Genomic DNA, 19,384 nt, shown 5'->3' on the forward strand with positions numbered 1-19,384 from the left:
CAACTAATCTCTTTCACTTTGTAGCAGACAGAATAATAGCCCCTAAATAAGTCCCTGTTCTAATCTCTGGAGCCGGTAAATATATAACCTTTACAAGGGAAAAGGGACATTAAATTAAGGACTTTCAGATGGGGAGAGTATCCTGGATTATTCAGGTGGGCCAAATCTTACCACATGGGGCCTTAAAATCAAAGAAGATTTCAGAGTTAAGAGATGTAGATAGAGTAGAAGACATAGAGAGGCAATGCTGTTGGCTTTGAAGATAAAGAAAGGTAGACTCTAGAATTCTCTCCTAGGGCCTCCAGAAGGAAAGGCAGCTCTGTTGATACTTTGCTTTTAGCCCAGTGAAATCCCTACAGAACCAGACCAGCAGAACTGTAATTTTTATTGCTTTGAGCCACTAAGTTTGTGATAATTTGTTATGGCAGCAAACAGAAAATGAATATATCCTTCATTGACACTGCTGCTTTTCAATTTGCCTGATGCTTTAGTAGTATTTTGCTCCAAACCCTAATATTTGACCATTTCTTACCCAGTGTTTAATTGGCTTCTCTACATAGACTTAAAAAAAAACATATTTGGTACTGGAGAAAATTTGCATAAAATCCCTCCAGTAGTGCAAAACACCATTTTTCTTTACATGTCTGCTTCGTTGTGTTTCTTTCTTTAGTTTGTTAGCACGTGACCACTGATATAAGGAACCACTGAGCATAACTGAAATCAGTAATTTTGCATGAAGCAAAAATGCTTGTGAGAATGGAAAATGACAAGCCCTCTAAAATTGTGTGCAAAGACACAGTAGTTCTCAATGTCTACTTAGGGTGCTCTGGATATCACAATGACTGGAAGATGCCACTGGCCTTTTGTGAGCCAAGAACAGGAATAACAAAGAGTTACAATGAAGAATTGTCCCATCCAACCTGCCAGCAACTCCCATTGAGAAACTCTGCCTGGATTGATTTGAAACAAAGTCCACTCATTAGCATGAAAGAAATCAACATAAACATCAGACAGAGAATATCAAATACTTCTAAGACAGTCTTCATTATGAGCAATATAGTAGTCCCCACTTATCCATGGTTTTGCTTTCTGCAGTTTCAGTGGCCCTTGGTCAACTGTGAGGAAACAGGTGATCCTCTGCCTAATGCTTTGTCACAATGCCTATGTCATTCACCTCATTTCCTCTCACATGTAGGCATTTTATCATCACGTGTCATCACAAGAAGGGTGAGTACAGTACAATAAGGTATTTTGAGAGAAAGACCATAGTCACATAACTTTTTTTACAGTATATTGTTATAAATGTTCTATTGTTGTTGTTCATCTCTTACTGTGCCTAATTTATAATTAAACTTTACCATACGTGTGTATGCATGTGTATAAATATATATGTGTGTGTGTGTGTATATGTATGTATATATATATATGAAAAAGCACAGTATACATAGGGTTCAGTACTAGTGCCGTTTCAGGCATCCACTGGGAGTCTTGGAACATATCCCCCACAAATAAGGGGGGACTACTGTATTTGATAGAATGTAGGGATGGCTCTGTACTCACTTGTAAGATATTAAGTACTTAAATCCAAAAGAACCTCAATATGGGGTAGCTATATATGGTCTTAAAAAGCATACTCACACAGGCCTTTCTTCTTAAAGCTCTAGATCACAGATTCTTTCTTTTTTTAAATTTATTTATTTACTTGAGAGAGCGAGAGAATGGGGGAGGGGCAAATGGAGAGAATCTTCAAGCCGACTCCCCGCACTAAGTGCGGAGCCTGACGCAGGGCTCGATATCACAACCCATGAGACCATAAGTGGAGCAGAAACCAAGAGTTGGACGCTCAACTGACTAAGCCACACAGGCGCCCCTCTACACGAGAGATTCTAAGTTTCTAATACTAGCAAATACTAAATATTTGCTGAATAAATACATGGATGAAAGACTAGCTCCAGTAAACTAAATCAGGTTATAGGTAGGTAGTATTTTTTATTAGCACTTTTCTATAACCACTAAATAGTTATGTAAATAAACAATTAAAAATCCAACCACCAAATTCAAATCACTGACATATAATCCAATGGGGAAAGAAGAGAAATAGGTGGTGGGATAAATGAAAAATATTGGCCATGAGTTGATAGTTGTGGAAATTGAGTGATGGGGATATGGAAGTCCATTATATTACTCTATTTTGGAAAAAGCTTGAAATTTTTCCTAATGAGGTTAAATTTTAAAATAGGGGGAAAAAAACCCACGTTGCTGACTATAGATCGGGGAGGGCAAACACATTATGACCTGTCTCAGCAATATGATGACCTTTCAAGTTTACAACCAGATTCAAATGGCTTTAGCTACTTTCAAAAGCCAAGTTAGCTTCTTTAAGAAGAAACCCCTACAGCATTAGATTGACCTTTTGTTATTATTGTTTGTTGCTGCTGGAAAAGCCCCTACAATGTCTATAACCAATCTATTAAGAACAGGGCTTACCGTTCTCTGATCTAATCTACTATGATGTCTGTCTTGCACAGGGTATGTCTGCAATAGCTGCAACCGATTAATCCTGTATGGTACCATAGGAATACATTTTCAGGTTGTGACCTCAAGGCTCTCCAGCTCAGGTTTTTAGAAGAAAATGGGAAAATCTAGGTGAGAAATCAGACTTTATCTTCAAGGATAACTGCTTTTTTTCTTAAATCCTGAAGTCCCGTTTAATTTTGCTAAAGCCCCTATGCATATTTCTTATGGATAAACATCACATGTTAAATGCATTTGTCTACAGGATCAGTTAAGATAATCTTTTCTGCTTCAAGTTCTGGTTAGATTCAAGAAGCTCCTGGGAGAAAATATTCCTTAATTCTTACCTCTTCAGTTCCCAAAGCCTGAGGCTCACTGGCAGATCTGGGCTGTTGAGAAAGCAGAGAGGAAAATGAATGTTGTTGTTGTTGTTGTTGTTTTTATAAAAAGGAAAAATAACATGATACATAAGAGCTGAATAAGCAAATGAGTGTTTCTATAAATAGGGTTTGGTGGTAATGGCTGAATAGCTGTAAGGGCAGAGGGTCTCACAGGCTTACATTTCTGAGCTAAGAACAAACATTCTGTTAACGCTTTTTCTTTTAAGAAACAGATATGAAAATAAGAGTCCCTTTCTTTGTGAACCTCCCTTCACAAGAAAGGCCTTCAAGAAAACATGAAACATAAAGTGGGCTTGGGAACCTCAAGGGAAGCAGAGTTCTTGGTGACAGAAATGATTAAATGAGATGACTAGGAATAAGTTTTTTCCTTCCTGACCTAACCCGGTTTGCTCCCAACAGGGAGCAAAGGGGCAGAGGCAGAACACATTCTTGCTCCAGGAGTTATGAACAGAGCTGGATTTCCACTTGTGTGTATCTAGCCCTTAAAGAGGGTAGATTTGGACAATTTAGGAATGATAAAGGCATCTTTAGTATCTAATGTTTCTGTAGGCTGTTCAGCAGTAGAGACACTGACACCCCTAGCCACAGGGACTTCGGAGGATGTCAAGTTCACATTGGGTCCTAGGACCAAATGAACATCTGTGTCTATAAAGACACTTCAGACTGGTGGGTATGCTAGAGTCTCAGCCCAACCAATTATATTCCCAGATGACTAGAAGGGATCATATGCTTTTAAATGAGCCAAAGTTGTTAGGAAAGCATTATCTCATGATTAATGACAGCAAAGAAAAAAAAAAAAAAAGCCAAGGGCCAAACACAACCTGTTTTCAGAGAATGAACCCTAGGGATAACAATGATTAGTGGGACTTGCAAAAGAAGCCAGTCTGAGGGTGCTTTGGTGCCTAGCACTCTCACTCATTACTGGTGCTAACAGCCTCTCAGGGAGATAGTTTGGCACTATTCATCAAGATCCTCAAATATGTTCTCAATCATTGTCTTAGTGAGAACACTCCTTGACTTTATAAAAAAAAAAAAATCCAAAATGTAGACAAAGAATTATCGCCAAGGTGTTAGAAATAGCTTTAATATCAGTAATATAATTTATTAAGTAAACAAAAACTCTACATGATGGAACTTTGAAATGATGCATATAAAAACCTTAAATGATGAGGAAAAATACACATGCCCTCTCCTTTCCAACATTCTCCCTTCCTGCTGGTCATAAAGTGGGATCCTTAGGGCAAGCTACTTTAGATCAAAAGCAAGAGAAACAGGCTCAAGTGATGGACGAACATGATAGAAAAAGCCTAGGTCCCTCGATGATCTTGTAGAGCAGGGCTACCTTTTCACCCCTGGACCACCCACCTCTAGGTCATTATGTGAAAGAGAAAGAACCTCTATCGCCCCACTGTGAAATAGGTTACATGCGGTTCAATCAACAATCTAATTAATAGAAGGGGTCATTTCTTCACATTTTTTTCCCAAATTTTCAATAATCACCATGAATTACTTTGCCAGAAAAAAAAATTAAGTTAAGCATGGTTTAGTAATTTTAAGAAAATTAAGATAGCACAGAATAGAGCTCAAGCAACATGTGCCTTCTGTCCATATGTGAGAGAAAAAATGAAATCTACAGTTTCAAGAAGTAGTTATTATATTTTCTCAAGGGCATAAATCACACACCAACTCCCTGAGTTTGTAAGACCTTTTCATCACACTTCATGGCACTTTATTTCAAGCCTTCTGAAAAATAGTTTTAATACAGAAAAGTTCTTTAGCTTTAAATAAAATCTGCTTTAATATCTGCTTGAGGAATACTCTAAAAAAATGAAATAAAACTCTGGTCAACATATTATAATTCTCCAGTTAAAAGGATGCTTAGACCTCTTAAAGTAAACTTAGAAACATTCTTAAGAAACAGCTTTATATGCACTAACTCATACCTTTAATTTAAGGGTGTTGTTTGTTCCTCAGATAGAATCATAATGACTCACTCCTACTGTAACCACTGGCCCAATAACTCTGTTGACTGTCCATCAAACAAACATTATATTTTGATTTTACTTTCCTCTGGAATGGCGACAGATTTGTAAGAGCTCACATAACCTCCCTAATCTCTGTGGCCCATGGGCCTGTATTATAAGATGACTGTCCAAGATAAAAGAGTCATATCTACTCCATAAAATAGAGAAAAGATATCTCATCTACTTGGGGATCAGCTCTGAAACAATGGCCTCACTGAAACCAGTCTCTACCCATATTAAAATAATGCACTTTATAATGCAGATCCCTTAATCTGCAATAACATTTTGCCAGTGGTATCTGGTGCCTTTTAGAAGATCATTAAAGCTCTGTGCACCTGCTCACAAGACACTTCCCCAGGTAGACCCTAGAGACTTACATGTAATTATACATCAGATAAAGGACCTATTCCCCCTCCTTCTCCCCAAGAGAATGCCAAATGGTCCTTTTCTCTCCTGTGAATCACAACACCCGACACTAATATGGCTAACTTATATTCAATAACAAAGGCAGGATGCCAGAGTTTCCTCACTTCCCTCTTAGGATGACTATGCCAGTACGTTTTCAAGAACCCCCTAAACTCTCTCTTGAAATAGGCAAATAGAAGCTGATAGTCCAAGCTCTGAATTCTCGGTTTCTCTCCCCCTCTTCTCTTGACAGGAACATAAGCAAGCCAACTCAACAGGCCTAATTACCATGGTAACAACATGCACTGTGATTATGAGTGTGTTTGTTTTTTAAAATGACTCACAGATTGTTCTCCCAGAAGCCCCAGACACACCGGCTTCTGGGTGGTTTATAAAAGCTATTCAAAGTTTTCGTGCAAATTTCTTGCTCCTATTAGCATAACTGCTGTGATGGAGAGAGATTCATCAAATCAAATATGCCCTTCTCCTTAAGGATGAAAAAAAACCCACTTGGTTCCTTAACCGCTCCAAGATTAATCAATTTAAAACTTGGGTTAATAATGAAATTAATTTGAGTTTGTACACTGGAGATAATTAATCTCTCCCTAATTTAAATAATCAAGGTATTTCATAATGTAGTTTTAGAGACCCAAATGAAATAATCAAGTGAAACAAAATCGGCAGTAAAAACTATCCAAATAAAATAGCCTAAATCTGTGGGTACACGGTCAGTCACATGTAAAGTGTTATGAAAGAATAAATATAAGTTTTAGTACCAAGATGTTTTTAAACCAATGTCCAAAATAAAGACGTTTATTTTAAAATGCAAACATGGGGCGCCTGGTTGGTGCAGTCAGTTGAGCGTCCCACTCTTGGTTTCGGCTCAGGTCATGATCTCATGGGTTGCAAGCCGGAGCCACAGGTCAGGCTCCTGCTCAGCGCAGTCGGCTTGGGATTCTTTCTCCCCAGCCCTCTGCCCCTCCCCCCTGCAGGCACTCACGCACACGTGCTCTCTAATAAATAAATAAATCTTTCAAATGCAAACATGAAAGAGTCCAGGCATTTGGAAAAACTGTGGACTGCTTCCATTCATTTATTCAAGACATATTACTTAAGATCCTCTATGTAGTGTTATTGTTTATAACTGGAACAGTGCCATAGGGCTTAGGGAAGACCATTTTCTTATTGGAGACAAAGGCCATGGGTGTAGCTTAGTTTATCATCTTATCTTAGATTCTTTGCTTCACAAGGCACCATTCTGAGTAAGCTCTCAATGGGAGGGACCATTTTCCAATGAAAGTATTGAGCCTAGAATTCAGAGTCCTGACTTAGGCAAAATGGTTGACTCTAAAAAAAAAAAAAATAGGCTGGCAATTTTGCTATGTCAGTTTTCCTCCATATGAATTGGATATAAACGTTACTTTAAAAGAAATGTAAATGGAAACTTATAAATCTATTTAAATTAAAACTCTATCTCCTGATGTTTACATATAACACAACATATAACACACACACACACACAAAATAGTCATTAGAAATTACTGTCTCCCAATAGCTACATATTTTATGTACTATTACCAATAATATACTTTTCCTCTAGAGTTTGAAGGGGTAACCAGCATGAATCTGTCAGGATAGGCTAGGTTATACTGTGCGGTAACGAACAACCCCAAAACCTTGGTGTAGGACAGCAAAACTTACTTCCCACTCCCACCCCATGTCCATCGCAGGTCAGTAGATAGGCCCATCCCGTCTTTACTCCAAGACCCAGGCTCAAGAGTGCAGCCCCCATTTCTGTGCTTTTGCCACTGCCAATTGCCAAGGACTGCACTCACATCCTGGTTCTTAAGAAGCTTCTTCCCGGAAGTGGTAAAAAGCACTTCTACTCTCATTTCACTGGCCAATACCAGAGATGTGGCTACACTTACCTAAAGTGGACAGAGAAGTGTAAAGTAAGCCTATCATGAGTTCAGAAGGAAAACTGGAAATATTTATGACTGAGCGCATAAATTACTGGACAAATAGTGCACGGGACACTTAAGTCAAAACAGTGACATCCAGGGGCGCCTGGGTGGCTCAGTTGGTTAAGCGACTGCCTTCGGCTCAGGTCATGATCTCAGGGTCCTGGGATCAAGCCCCGCGTCGGGCTCCCTGCTCAGCAGGAAGCCTGCTTCTCCCTCTGACCCTCCCCCTGCTTGTGTTCCCTCTCTCGCTGTCTCTCTCTCTCTCTCTGTCAGTTAAATAAATAAAATCTTAAAATAAAAAAAAAAAAAAAAACAGTGACATCTGGCCACCCCAGAGAAATAGTCCTCCTTGGGTGATTCCTTCCTCCAAGTTCTTTGTACCTGTGACTAATGTTGGGCCGTAACAATCACTTCTGCCAGAATTTGGTAAGAATCCCATGGATAGAATAAAAGATGCTCTACTACAGGTTTGTGGCAACAATAATTGAATAGTGATACCTCTAAATAGTTACTATATGTCACGCACTATGCTAAATAAACATTTTAATACATTATATAATTTTCTCCTGACAATTCTGTGAGGTAGGTATTGTCATTATTATTTCCATTTCATAGATGATGAAACTGGGGCATAGAAAGTAACTTGCTCAAGAGATTCTGATTCCAAACTGGTGTTCTTTAACTACTATACTTGCCTGTGTATTAAGCCTTAGAAAATTATTTTTTACACTACAGTATTTGAGGATTAAGCCTTATAGTAAAAAACAATTTTTTTAACCTAGAAATTTTCACCTTTTCTTACTTAACTTTTGTATTATTTTAATTAAAAGAAAATCTACAGGCTGTTCAATAGCAAGGTTTTTTTTCTTTCTCTTAGTGAAATTAATGTCCATCCACAGCAATGTTCCCTAAACACAACTATCATTTATGAGATTTTTAAAAAATGGCAAAGGATCAGCTCAGTTCTCCAAAAAGACTCTAAAATGACAGATCTTTTTTTTCCTGTTAAAATTTTTTCACAATTTTTCTCATTTCTGTACAGATCAGATAAGTACTCTTCTTAAGCAGAGCTCTGTTGGCAAAGCCTAGAAATTAACTTCACTTTCCTGTTTAAAAATGTAAATATGAGTAGGAAGCACTCCATCATTTATTACAGAAAAGGTACTCCTACTATTAATCCTTAGTCTGCTCTGATGAGGATGCAAAGAAAGCACACCTCAAGACAAGCGGTCAAAACACTGTAATATTAGCAATTCCACTTTGAAATTTCCCCTTTCCACTAGGGCTGCCTTACATATAGAGCCTCTGAAATACACCACCACCACCATGGAAAGTAGGAACCATGAAGAAAAGGCAACAGTAATGGAAGTGCAAGTTGCCTCCAGAGTTGGAAAGTGAAAACCAATTTTCGAAATAACTCATAATCAGCAATTCCAGAGATTAGTCATTCTTCTCTCACAGGTGCTGTAATCAACAAAATACACACCTCTCTAGAGAAAACAAGCTTTCATTTGAGTCTGACAGACACCATACACAGAGCCCTTGGCCTTTCTAGCTCCTGTCTTGGCCCAGAGTGGATTTTATTTACATCAAATTGACTTAACTGATCAGTCAGGCAAACTCAATTTATATATATATATATATATATATATATATATATATATATATATATATATATGTATGTTTGTTTTTACAATGGAAATAATGCAAGACTAAATTAAATGTTGTCTAAATTAAATGACATTCTTATTGCTTTATAGGACCTGATGTATTTTCTTCTGGGATTATAGGTTTAGAAGGTTATTCTTTACTAAGTCTCACATTAGCCATTTTGTATTTTCTTTCAGGATTCTTTCTCCAGTCTACCTAGGTCACCACCATTAACAAAAACAAGCTCTCTCTCTGTTTGTATTGTGTGTGTTTTTCAAAGGGAAATGCATGGAAACACTGTTCAACTCCAAGTTGTGTGATCTTAATGTTTTTTAACCTTTTTGAGCCTTGACATCTTCACTTATAAACTGGGAATAATAATGGTGTCGGACTCCACTGGCTGGCTACCTGATAATCATTAACTCCTTCTTTGCTAACAGAACCAGACATTTTCTCTGGTGACTGTGCTCTTCAGAGAGGCAGGGCTGCTCCACGGCCTCAGGAGGAAACTCACACCTGAGCCAATCACAGCAGTTCCATCTGCCTCGTCTCTACAGATAAGGCATGTGAACTGTGGGGGGGAATTCAGCTGGAGACAGCTTTTCTGTCACACTAATAAGAGGTACATGAAAAGAAATGAGTCCCTTCGCTGTGCCTCTAGATACTGAAATCCGGCAGCTAGTCTGAAAGCAGCCATCTCAGCATGGGGAGGGGAGCAGCCTCTGAGAGTGCACCAACCTGCTGAGGATGTCAGAACAGGGGGAAGGAAAGAACGCAGGTTGCTAAGAACAGTGCCCAGTGGCGAATAACTCTGGAGTTACCTTTCCTTCAGGATGACTTGAGGCAAATTCCACTGTTGAAGCCATTTTGGTAGGGTGTTCCTTTACCAGTAGCCAAAAGTGTCCTAACTGAAAAACACTCTTCTCATCTCACAGGGTGATTTTTTAAAACTCATGGCAAACAGTAATGTACATAAAGTATTCAACACACAGCAGCACAAACAGCATGCCCAGCAAATGCTAGTTCTCAACTTGATTGCTGAAAGGTGTTGATCTTCGCTCATTCAACCATGAGCGAGTGCTTGACTCTGTGTGGTTTGAATGACTCTGTGAGGTTTTCCTTGGCTTCTCCAAACAGAATTAAGGGCAGAAATCATTGCTTTCTCTACTTTGTTCATCTAAGAGATAATATCAAATTCCTAAGGTTATTTTAACCAATAACATTGGCATTTAATTCAGACAAGCCCTGTAGTGCTGATTGCAGTGTAGAAAAATATAATTAAACAAAGCAGTCTTCCTGACTGTGTAATCAATTTGATCTAAATAAAATTTAACCCAGACCAAGTACTCAGCCGAGCAGCCAAGTGTGCTGCATTTGGAGTCTGCCTAGTTTAATAGAAAAGCTGCTTTCTGGAGAGGAAAGACCTATTTCATAGATTATTACACACATAGGTGAAAAGGACACATTTCCTCTGGAACTTCACCCCATCCTCATGTCAGGAAGGCACCTGCACCTGCTTGGGAACCCTCTCTCCCCAGAGCCTCACATGGCATTCTCCTCACCACGTCTCAATTCAAATGTCACTTCCTCAGAGAGGTCTTCAGGGACTACACATTCCCATCACCACCACCATCCTATACACGATCCCCATCATTCAACCTGTTTCTATTTTCATCCATCTCAGCACTTCTCACTACCTGATATTTTCTTTTAATATAATGTGCTTCTGTTGATGGGGTCCAAACTTAGCTATGATCTAATCAGCCTGGGCTGAGGTTGGAACCTGGGTATTTTTTTCAAAGTACCCCTCAGTAATATTGAATGTGCAGCCAGATCTAAAAGCCATTTGTTTATGTGTTTTCTGGATCTCTCGCAACACTAGAATGTGAGTTCCAAGAAAACAAAGAACTGGCCTGTTTTATTCATCCAAGTCTCCCTGGCCTCTTGAAGGACACGTGGCACATTCAGACATGCGGTTAAGACTTGTGGACATGCTGACCAACTGGATTGTAATTATGTCAGCATTTGCCTGTTTCCCCTGTAGTTTATGAGCTCCTAGAGAGCTCCTAGAGTATCTAGCCTAATCTGCACCAAAAAATAAGTGACGAAAGTAAGTTCATTAAATAAATGAATTATAAACAAAGTGCATCTGTGAACTTAAATGTTCACACACACACACACACAAAATAACAGATATGTGAAGTGAGGGATGTGTTAATGTACTCAATAGAGGGGATCCTTTCACAATGTATACGTGTATCAAATTGTCACATTGTACATTTTAAATATCTTACCATTTTATTTGTCAATTATACAACAAAGCTGAAATTAAAAACAAATAAACAAACAAAAAAAACCCATAGAACTGTATTTGTGTGCTATAAGGAAGACAAAGATGGAACTGGGTGTGGCCACTGTCCTCAAATAGCTGGCCGAAGGGGAAAAAATGCAGATTGTCATTATACACGTTACAGTGTGCTAACTGCTGTGAAGAAAGAACAAAAGATTCCAGGGGAGGTAAAGATTGTTTCTTACTGGGGAGGGCAGGGAAGAAACCAAGGAAGGCTTCATGGAAGAGGAAGCATTTACAGAACAAATGGAATTTGGCTATTCAGAGAAGTAAGACTGTGGACTGTGGGGTGAAGTGTGGAAGCGGAAGTAGAAAAGTTATTCTAGGGAGAGGCAAGAACACAAACAAACCAGCCCAGCTGGAGGTTAGGAGGGCCTGAACTAAGACACCAGCTATTAACATGGAAAAGAGTAGATAGTGTCAAGATGTATTCCCAATGACAGTGCAAAAAGCTATGGGATTGGCTACAACTTGGACTGTTTGTTGAGAAAAACCAAAATTGAGTTTTCATAACTGAGAGAATGGGGTGTCATTAATAGTCGGGGAATCAGGTAGGAGCTGGTTTTGAGTGGGGAAAGGCAATGGTAGCACAGATTTGGACATGTGAGTTTCATTTTCAGGGGGCTGAATGTTTGCAGGGTACTTGATGTACAAGTTTAGACAGTAGATGAGTGGTCAGGATGAAGGATCAGATTTGGAACTGACCTGCATGGTGACAATGACTGAAATCATAGAAAAGGATTTGATAAAGAGAGAGGGAGAAATTAAGGGGCAGAAAATTCAAATCTTGAGTACAAACATATTTAGGGAGCAGAACTTGGGAGTCAGTGGGGAAGTTGGGAGCCTCCAGGAAACTATGAAGGGTGGCAGAATGTGCCACCCCAAAATATGCCTCCTTGACATAAGGATTATTTTGAGCAGGTTATTTTGGGAAACAGCAGACACAGGAGAAATTCTGAAAAGACTGGAAGTTACCACTTGTGTAAGGGAAATTTACATTTATAAAGGAAATCTCCAGTTATAAGGGCGCCTCCCTCTCCTACCTGAAAGGGACAGATGACTAAATCACTAGACTCTTAGTCAGAAGACAGGCATGAACTCAAGTCTGTATAAAAAATCTTATTCTTATTTACCATGCTTTTCCTGGTCACCTCCCCATAACTGGCCTCCTCCACTCCTCTTTCTCTGTCTTTAGCTGCAGTTGGTATTTCAGCATGAATTCTAAGCCACCACTGAGAGTTACTCTCTTTTCCCTGGGTATGTCCCATGTATACATGAGGTATATATGTTAATAAACCTGTTTGGTTTTCTTTTATTAATCTGCCTTTTGTTACAGTGTTCCCAGATGAGCACTTAGAAGGGTAGTGGGAAAACTATTTTTCTTCCCCTACAGGTACAAGGAGAATAGGTTAGTAGAGGTTATAAAAGTCAAGGGGAAGCTTTGTTGGCAGCAGGTTTAATTTTAAATTTATGTGTGTGAACTAATCATATCTGCAGGCAAAGAGGAAAGGACCAATAAAGAGAAGAAACCTAATACATAGGAAAGAGACAGAATTATTGTCAGAACATAGTCCCCTACAAAGTAAAAGGAAATGGAATGGAGAGTCCAAGTAGAGAGTTTACTCCTGGCTTGAACAAAAGGCTGTGTTAATTTGACCTAGGAAGACAAGGGAAGAGAATGAATGGAGACAGAGAGAAATTTTGAGGTGGTAAGTAATGAGGCTGAGGAAGCCTGTAATAAATGCCTTCTCAGATAAACAGAAGTGAGGTCACCTGTAATAAATACAGGTAGGACTTGGGTTTAATGGATTTATTGAAAATGCATAGGGGATAGTAAAATATGAAATTAAAAAAAAGAAAGAAAGAAAGAAAATGGTTTTCAAAGAATAGCAATGGCCCTGATGTTGCCATGAATGTGGAGTAGAACCCAGCTCCAGACCCTCTTTATTAGCTCTGAGTGCCTGGTGTCTGAGGAGAGGATTGTGGGAAGGTCTGACCCTGACAACCAGGCTGGCAGGGAGACAAGGAAAGGCCAAAGGAACGGGGAGGAAGGGGTCAAGGGACTGGTTTTCCCGAGCCTCTCCAGTAAGAGCTTGACTGTTTACATATATTTGCCAAGAGATAAAAGAGCTGATCCTGTCTTATCTCAAACCTTGGCATACCGTGGTACCATTTCTAAGAAACATGTTATCACTAGAGTTTAAGATTGAGCTCCCTCTTTTTAATATTTAATGAAGTCTTCTAGAGACTGTCTGAACAATGACTCCCATTAAATACAACTTATTTTCTTTAACATAAGAATTTTGGGGAACACATATATATCTCTAATGCTCTTACCTGGAAATCTGAATCTCAAATTCCACTGTGGCATCTTTACATTTAAACAAATTTGAACACAGAAACTGCATACTTACATAGGATATTAAATTTAAACATTACGGTCTTCTTTTTAAAGAAAATAATTTAGTCTTACAATTTCAAAAGTGACAAAGTGTAAAGACTTTCTCTGCCCATTTGCCCTAATATGGAGGGAGGTGAAATGGAGATTGAATTGGGGGGTAAGGTATTAGTCATCTGTGCAACTCTAGAAAGGTAACTTAAATTCTGGGCCTCTTCCATTATCCATCATGGAGAGTTTGATACATGCCAAGCTCATCTTCAGTTGTACCACTTTATGAGGTCACAGGCCAGGGACTAGGTCTTAACACAGCTCTGTAATTCCCTTCTCCACCCTGGATCTAGTAAAGCCAGTCATGGAGCCTCCCAGTAATTGCAGAATAAACATCTGCAAATTAAACAAAGTGGGGTTCATTATTCAACCAACCAACACACACAAATAGTGCATTACAAGAATTTCACGTACGATCATTCAGGAGCTCTTCAAATCATTCAAGGTCAACCTCCACACCCACACCGTTAAGTCTCAGATACTGTTGCTCTTAACAGAGTCCTCCTTCATCTTGCTGCCCAACTCCCCTCAGCCTTATCCACACACTGCCTCACCAGTTTCACACTCAGGGGTGAAATGTGTAGTAGGAAATGAAACCCAGAAGTATTCTCTATTTTCAAAAGTGAAATTTAGATTAGAATCACATTTCGTTAGTAGAAACCTCTCTCAGAAATCTATTGTTGTTTGACTACTATAGCCCCTTCTCCATAGGTTAATCCTGTCCATTATAAAGAGCTGGAAAATAATTTAGTATTTTAGATGCTCGTCCCTTTTTCTGACCCTGCCAACTATTGGGCATTCTTTCTCATCCAGCTAATGAGAGGAAACTAGAAAGATGTGGGAACAACAGTCCCCTAGTGCCTCCTTTGTAGTAGCCTGGTCCACATGTGACCAGCAGGGTCACTAGTGTGACTGTCTACAATAAGAGTTTGGATTTCACTATCAGGTTCTTGGTATCACCAATTCTCAGGAGCTATGCAGATTTTCTTACTTTCTCCTTTTGATTTTAAAAGTTACTTCTGAAAGAAGTATTTTACTTGGGCAGGGATAATACCGGTATATGCAGGAGATTAAATACAAATATTATAATCAGGATCTTTAGGACACATTATGTTAAGAGATCTCACCATTTAAAAATGTCTCCCTGAAAACAATCCAATTAAAAAATGAGCAAAGGATTTGAGCAAACATTTCTCTAAAGAAGATATACAAATGGCCGATAGACCCATGAAAAGATGTTCAACATCACTAATGCTTAGGGAAATGCAAATGACAAATACAAAGAAATACCAATTCATACCCATTAATATGGCTCCTATCAAGAGCAGACAAACAAAAATCCCTGAGAAATAACAAGTGTTGGTGAGAATGAGGAGAAACTAGAACTCCAGTGCACTGCTATGGGATTGTAAACTGGTACAGCTACTGTGGAAAACAGTATGGTCATTCCGCAAAAAATTAAATAGAATTACAATTTGATCCAGCAATTCAATTCTGGGTACCCAAAAAGAGTGAAGGCAGGGACGCAAACAGATTAATTGTACACCCATGATCATAGCAGCATTATTTATAACTAAAACGTGCAAGCAACCCCAGTGTCCAACAGATGAATGAATAAATTGTGGTATATACACACAATGGAATATTATCCAGCCTAAAAAAAGAAGGAAATCCTGACACCTGCTACAACATGGATGAACTCTGAAGACATTATGGTAAATGAATGAAGCCAGGCCCAAAAAGACAGATACTGTAGGATTCCACGTGTATGAGGTACCTAGAGTAGTCACATTCAGAGACAGAAAGTAGAATGGGGGTTGTTAGGGGTTGTCAGGAGGAGCAAATGGGGAGTTATTGTTTTGTGGGAATGGTTTCAGTTTGAGAAAATGAAAAAGATCTGCAGATGGATAAGTAGTAATGGTTATACAACAATGTCAATATACTTCATGCCACAGAAGGTTTATTTAAAAATAGTTAAAATGGGAAATTTTATGTTATACATATTTTACTCCAATTAAAGAAAAAAGTCTCCTGGAACCTTGGAGGTAGTGGCAAAGGTGGAGAATATGCTAACTTTTCCTTATGCCACCAGGGAAGGAAAACTGACATCTGAGTACCTACTATGTACCAGGCACTCAACATGGTCATACACTAAAGCAAAACCAAAACACAACAACAACAACAAAAAACAAAAAAAACAAACCTTGATTATGTACTATTAACTCCTCTTTACAACGAAGAAACTAAGGTTTATACGTTAACATACAGGGGCAAATAGTAAAAACCAGTGGTAGGATTCAAAGGCAGATCTGCCTGACTCTGGAAGCCCGTGTTCTTTTCACTCCATGATGTTCTTTTATTCTACCCACAGTTGTCTTTTTGAACTGGCTTTCTGCTTTGACGATACAGCTTTTATACTTAAAAGTTAGACCTGCCTTCTGAAGTGGGCTAAACAAGTCAGTCAACCAAATACATTCACTATGTGCCCACCATATGAGGCCCAGGGCTGGCCACGAAATAATGGAGTCATGTTTCCACTCAGCCATTGGCCATATGGCAGAAAAAAAACATACGATTAAAATTTCAGCGTAGGTCAACTCCCTCAAAAGCCCCTGAATACTCTGGGCAAAAGTATTAGGTCTTTCAATATTCCATATGGCCAGAACAAGTGGAAAGAGTCTCATTTTATAGCACTGGAGCTTTTTTATCTTTTTCCTAAACCTTCTACCATCACAGTTACTGATCAGCTGTTACTCACTAATGTTGTGCTTCAAGATGGAATTGAACAATTAAGGAAATGTTTTGTGTGCTGCAGAAAATAGGCAGCTCTCAGCTGTTTTGTGAAAGAGAACAGGGGGCCCTCTTGACTCTCCTGCGCCTAAGGGCCAAGGTTTCATTTTCTTACTCTTTTGTGAAACACACAGGGAAGAATAACGCAGATTGTCTACACATCCCCAAACAAAGCAGGGTGTTGGCACGATCTAGTGAATCCACAGCCTGTAGGTGAGTAAGTACCAAGGGTGAGCCCCATCTTCATACAGCCCAGATTCCCAACTTTCCACTTCATTTAATGACCCACAGCTTGATCATGGAACTTCAATTAGGAGCATTCTAGAGCCAAGGTCTACCCTCCATCTCCTCTGTGGAAGATTATCTTTACATATTTTTTACTTTAGGAGAGAAATGGGAAGTGCAACTGTGAAATACATGGAATGACTTATCTTGCCTACAGGTTTGATTAAATTCAATGAGTCCACAGGGAAACTCCATGGTTTCAACACCAGCAATATTTTGCCCCTTAGACACAGAACAAGTTTAATTTAATAAGTAACCTCAGAAAAGTAGACATTTTTTTCTTTAGTACCTAAAGATTCTTATCTCTGAAAATGTGCCGCTACACCACAAATTTTGAGACGCCAAATCAATTTCAGAAAGATGGCATTAAAAAAACAGACCTTATAGCTCTTCATAACTGAGAATGGTGATAAAGGAGGAAGCATATACATTCTCAATGGCATAGTGTTTAAAAACCTATATTTTAATAATTTGAGGGTCTAAATATGACCTTTTTACTATTTTTACTCCACTATAAGCAATTCTTTCTTTCCTTTGAAAATTTATCTCCTCTCATTCTAAAAATTCAAGAAAAAACCTTTTATCAATGACCATTTATTGCTCACCCACACTTTCCGTTGGAGACAAAGCTCAGTTTCTTAAATCATGCTTCACTAGGGTCTTAAACTCTTTCTCCTACATATCCTGCCAAAGAAATCTCACAATGTCATTTTCAGTCTGTTGGACCTATTTATTGGACTTTTACATATCATTCATAAATTAGAACAGGTCATGGTTATGGACTCTCATTAACAGGATCCATTGCTCAAGATAATCAAAGAACAAAAATTGCATTCTGATTTTACTATCTGGCTCTGGTTACGGGGTACACAGGTTAAGGAAATAACCCAGCTCCACTTTCACATTTTGTCCCTCACTGAGGTTAATATGCACCTTGACCTACAGATGAATAAAATCCATATAAACATCAAATCCATACATATCTGATTCTGGACAAGTTAAACCCGCCACGCTCCTTTGAGAAAGGATGCAACTTCAGGAGGAGACCCACCGGCAAATGGTAGCTATTTCTGAGGCTATCCTAAAAGCAGCGGCACAGAGCAGAGGGAGGAAGATACCTTTTTTAAAACGGTAAATACTGCCCCTCACATACGCAATTGCAGTCTTTGTTGGCAAATTCTGAGTACGAAAGGATTTAACCAAAAAAAAAAAAAAAAAACAAAAAAAAAGCTCAGTCACAGTCATTATACTGCAAAACAGAAGACACCTCAGTGAAATATGTAAGAAAGACAATGCAACCAACATTTTCCGCCACTTACACCCTTAAAATGAGGGGACTGCAACGATCAAATGATGAGCCCACAGCTTCAGAGCTCCAGTTGATTTCAACTGATGCCTGCTTTTCTTCCAAGAGGTTGCAAACGGTTCCTTGCATGTAGCAATGCTTTCCTGACGAATGACCAAAGCTAGGCGCTAAAGATATTTTAAGGCAAATGTGCCACAAATTTGGTCATTCTCCAAAGCCCTTCTAAAAGAACGCATCCTAATCCTTTCCCCCAATCCTGAAGCAAAGTCCCTCTCTTCCCTTAGCAATCTGCCCTGAAAACCGCAGGTGGTGGTCATTTTCTCACTGAAAAAGGAGCAAGCTGAAAAGCGTCCCCTTTACCTTGGCGCCCGCGGCGGGTCGGAGAGTGGCTGGTGTCCTGTGTGGGAGCCGAAGTGTGCAGGCGAGCCCCGGCGCAGCCCGCCCAGCGCAGCCCGCCCAGCCCCGCGCAGCGCCGCGCCGCGCCGCGCCGCCCAGCCCAGCCCAGCCCAGCCCAGCGCAGCCCAGCCCTGCCCAGCCGTAGTAGGAGCTGCCACGGAGCGCCGCCGCTGTGCGCTGTGCGTGTGTAGCAGCGGCGCCTGCAGCCCAGGGACTGGTCCCCACCCAGCTTTGTCTTCAATCATCGTGCTTTCTACAGGAAGCAGCGCATCTCCCACTTCCTCCTCTTCTTGGTAGCTCTTAGCCGCTTTCTTCTTTCCCTCTCGTTGAAGCTCGGGCTTTCGCCTCCTCCTGCGCTGCTCGCATGTAGTGTGCCCAGAATCCCTCTCCCCCTTTGTTCCATGTCCCTCTGGTGCCTCTGTTCCTTCCTTCCCCTTCTCATGCCCTCACCTCCACGACAGCTTCCAGCGACTGCCTCTCCGGCCCCCCTTCCCCACACGCAGGCTGCTTCTTAGCCTGCACTGGCCAGTTGTTGTTGATGGTGCTGCTGCTGGTGGTTTTGGGGGGTCCACAGCCCCTGGCCAGGTTCGGGTCCTGAAATCCAGCACCAGCTTCAATGGCTGCTCCTGATTTACTGTAGTCCCTAACAAGGCAGCTAGCTGGGAGCCTGCAGCTTGCAGCTTCTAGCTGCACCATTTCGCTCTGTGGCCAACATTCCAGCCGCTTCATTTCTCCAAGGTCCCACTACCACTGAGATCTTACTTAACCCACATGCTCAGGAAGGAATGGCCCTGATTTAAGTATCCTTGTGGGGCACGGGAGCCAAACAAAGTCCTCTACTGCTACCTGT

At 40.0% G+C, this 19,384-nt stretch overlaps 1 protein-coding gene across 2 annotated transcripts in view; it reads right to left on the reverse strand.

The window, feature by feature from the left end:
- GNG2 (G protein subunit gamma 2) overlaps positions 1 to 18,805 on the reverse strand; it is a 124,222-nt gene extending 105,417 nt beyond the window's left edge. The window contains exons 1-2 of one of the 2 annotated variants that reach the window (XM_027571988.1): positions 18,499 to 18,805; positions 2,862 to 2,903 (exon numbers count right to left, since the gene is read on the reverse strand). The gene's annotated coding sequence lies outside the window, so the exon portion shown is untranslated. Of the gene's footprint in view, positions 1 to 2,861; positions 2,904 to 18,151; positions 18,253 to 18,498 lie in introns of those variants that run through there. The other variant, XM_027571989.1, reaches the window with a different exon arrangement.
- Positions 18,806 to 19,384: the final 579 nt, after the last annotated feature.

This window comes from Zalophus californianus, chromosome 6, assembly GCF_009762305.2.
Source record: "Zalophus californianus isolate mZalCal1 chromosome 6, mZalCal1.pri.v2, whole genome shotgun sequence".
NCBI classification, from domain to species: Eukaryota; Metazoa; Chordata; class Mammalia; order Carnivora; family Otariidae; genus Zalophus; species Zalophus californianus.